The sequence below is a fragment of the Austrofundulus limnaeus genome, unplaced genomic scaffold, assembly GCF_001266775.1.
Source record: "Austrofundulus limnaeus strain Quisiro unplaced genomic scaffold, Austrofundulus_limnaeus-1.0 Scaffold1774, whole genome shotgun sequence".
Classification (NCBI taxonomy): Eukaryota; Metazoa; Chordata; class Actinopteri; order Cyprinodontiformes; family Rivulidae; genus Austrofundulus; species Austrofundulus limnaeus.
The window spans coordinates 30,714-34,286 of NW_013954176.1; the positions used below are offsets into that span (position 1 = coordinate 30,714).

Consider the following 3,573-nt stretch of genomic DNA (forward strand, 5'->3'; position numbering starts at 1 on the left):
ACACGGGCTTCATGGCCCTGGTAGGGTCACCCAATGAGTTATAAGTTATCTTTATTTCACAATAAAACTTCATAAAATAAGAAGAGAAAAAATGGAATAAAACAAAAAAAAAAGAATAGTGTCATAATTATATTACAAAAATACAAATGTTAAGGAGAATTGCCAAAAGAAAACCCTGAAGGGGCTTGACAAGCGGCAATCTCCATTAAAAAAAAACACAAATAAAAATTACGCACATTAAAAAATCCATACTGTTATGGACTAATTATTAATATCCGTTTCACCCTGACCCTGTCCAGTACTCATATATCTTATGATAACTTCTTTCGGCTGTTAATCTGTTGCCCCAGACGTCAGGACTCCAGCAACGGACTGACCTCTCTTGTTTGATAAGTTAACTCTTTGGGCTGAGAGCCCTGTGATTGGTTGGGCAGTTGTATTTGTTGGATTGTGATTGGTTTTAAACTGTCACATGATGTTAACATGATGTTATATTATTGGCTGTTTCTGCTGACGAGGCAGCCACAAACCCAACAGACTTCCTGATTGACTTGCGTTTGTTTGTTGCTCAAATTAAATCATTTGACGACCATACACGCAGACTTTCTGTGCATTTATTCCAACRTGTTTCTGCATTCTTGGTAAATCATACCACGACACATAAATTACAAAAAATAAAACACTACTCTTTATAAAACAGCAAAAAAAAAAAAACAGGTCCTAGATGAGGGATCAAAGTGCAGCTCAAACACCCTTCACAGGATTTCCCCTAGGATTATTTTTAACCGTGGTGGTGGGCTGTCTTTATTTCTTATTTATTTATTTATTTTGGGGGGGGGCTGTTGACACAGACATTTGATTATAAAACATGATTTATTTTATGCTAATCCAAATCAGTTTAGTGTATTTTGTAAATATATTTGACAGTTTTGTAGGAATTAACACATTTATTATGTTTATACAAACTAAACCTGTTTCTTATTACTTCTGTAACATGTTTAAAAGAAATTATTATCAGTAAAAATCCTTAAATCATGTCCTGTTGCTTGAAATTGTCTTTGTAACACTTCAGAAAAACTCTCAAGTCTTGTAGATATAAAAGACAACAGTTAAAAATGCAACTATTCAAAAAAATAAAACCTTAGTTTCAGTCACTGAAAATAAATTTACCACATTTTAAATCTGGGCCCTAAAGGGTTAATGCTCCTGAAAGCGTCTCTGCTGCAGCTCGATGGTGTGTGACAGAGAGGGGGGAGGGATGTGCTCAGTGGATTTATGGTGTTTTGAGTTCACAAACTACTCTGATTACTTTTTAAAAGTTGAGGGACGTTATATTAGCTACATTAGCTCGTAGCTGCGCTGCTGATCAGCGCTAACAGGCTAACCGCTGACTCCTGGTCTCACACGGGTCTGTGGTGGTGATCCTTGCTGTATCTGAGTGATTATTGATAAGGTAACCATGCTGTGGCTTCACCTGTCCTGTCTTCCTTGAAAGAAAAAAAAAAGTAGCTCAAAGCTGTCGCATCAGACAGTTTTCATCACGCGTCACATCACACACACATACATGCCTTGCTATCTTTGTGAGGACTACACACAGCCTCACTGCGCACAAGAAGCCGCGCAGTTGGTTTTTCAAAATAAAGTATATCTTTACTTTTCATTGATGTTTAAATAGGGTTTCAAAGTCTGATTATGTTTAGTATAAGAGCACAAATATAGGGTATAAATATATATGATGTGCTTTACTTTGTTTTAGTCTAATATAGGCCTATTATAAAAAAATAAAAAATACTTATTCTGAAATTGTGGTGGCTATGATTTTTGCCGTGGTGGTGCACCACGATCAATTACATGTAGTGGAAACCCTGGCTCATGATGAGCAATGATGATGGATCTCGTGTTCTCTTGCCCAGACATGGGTCACCAGGGCCCCACCCTGGAGCCAGGCCTGGAGGTGGGGCAAGTTGACGAGCGCCTGATGGCCGGGCTTTCACCCATGGAGCCTGGCCAGGCACAGCCTGAAGAGGAGACGTGGGTCCCCCTTCCCATGGGCTCACCACCTGTGGGAGGGGCTGTGGGGGTCAGGTGCATTGTGTGATGGGCATTGGTTGAAGACGAGGACCTTGGCGGTCTGATCCTGGACTACAGAAGCTGGCTGTAGGGACATGGAATGTCACCTCTCTGGTGGGGAAGGAGCCTGAGCTGGTGTGTGAGGTTGAGAGGTTCTGACTAGATATAGTTGGACTCACCTCGACGCACCGCTCTGGTTCTGGAACCAGTCTCCTCCAGAGGGGTTGGACACTCTTCCACTCTGGAGTTGCCCATGCTGAGAGGTACCGAGCAGGAGTGGGCATACTTATTGCCCCTCATCTCTGTGCCTGTATGTTGGAGTTCACCCCGGTGAATGAGAGGGTAGCCTCCCTCCACCTACAGGTGGGGGGACGGGTCCTGACTGTTGTTTGTGCCTATGAGCCTAACAACAGTTCAGATTACCCACCCTTTCTGGAGTCCTTGGAGGAGGTGCTGGAGAGCGCTCCTAACGGGGACTCCCTCGTTCTGCTGGGGAACTTCAACACTGATGTGGGCAATGACAATGAGACCTGGAGAAGCGTGGTTGGGAAGAAGCAGAGCCTTGGGTCCCTGGGTCGGACTCTCCAATCTCTGGTGCTGAGGTCACTGAGGTGGTTAAAAAGCTCCTCGGTGGCAGGGCACCGGGGGTGGATGAGATTCACCTGGAGTTCGTTAAGGCTCTGGAATTTGTGGGGTTGTGTTGGTTGACGCAACTTTATAATATCGTGTGGACATCAGGGGCAGTTCCCCTGGATTGGCAGACCGGGRTGGTGGTCCCCCTATTTAAAAAGGAGGACCACAGAGTGTGTTCCAACTACAGGGGGATCACACTTCTGAGCCCCCCTGGTAAGGTCTATTCAGGGGTTCTGGAGAGGAGGGTCCGTTGGATAGTCGAATCTCAGATTCAGGAAGAGCAGTGTGGTTCTGGTCCTGGTCATGGAACACTGGACCAGCTCTACACCCTCAGCAGGGTCCTGGAGGGTTCATGGGAGTTTAACCAGTCTACATGTGATTTGTGGACTTGGAGAAGATGTTCGACCGTGTCCCTCAGGGACTCCTGTGGGGGGTACTCCAGGAGTATGGGGTATCAGGCCCGTTGATACGGGTAGTTAGGTCCCTGTAGGACCGGTGCCAGAGCTTGGTCCACATTGCAGGTAGTAAGTCGGACTCGTTTCCAGTGAGAGTTGGACTCCACCAAGCTTGTCCTTTGTCACCGATTCTGTTCATAACTTTTATGGACAGAATTTCTAGGAGCAGCCAAGGTGTTGAGGGGATCCTTTTTGGTGACCTTAGGATCACATCTCTGCTTTTTGTGGATGATGTGGTCCTGTTGGCTTCATCAGATCCTGATCTCCAGCTCTCACTGGAGCGGGTCGCTCCAATAACTCTGTGTCCTCACCCTGTCCTCTGTGTCCTCACCCTGTCCTCTGTGTCCTCACCCTGTCCTCTGTGTCCTCACCCTGTCCTCTGTGTCCTCACCCTGTCCTCTGTGTCCTCTGTGTC

At 45.4% G+C, this 3,573-nt stretch overlaps 1 protein-coding gene across 1 annotated transcript in view; it reads right to left on the reverse strand.

The window, feature by feature from the left end:
- Positions 1-3,573, reverse strand: part of tbc1d8 (TBC1 domain family member 8) — a gene marked incomplete in the record, with an annotated part of 36,360 nt that overhangs the window by 18,242 nt on the left and 14,545 nt on the right.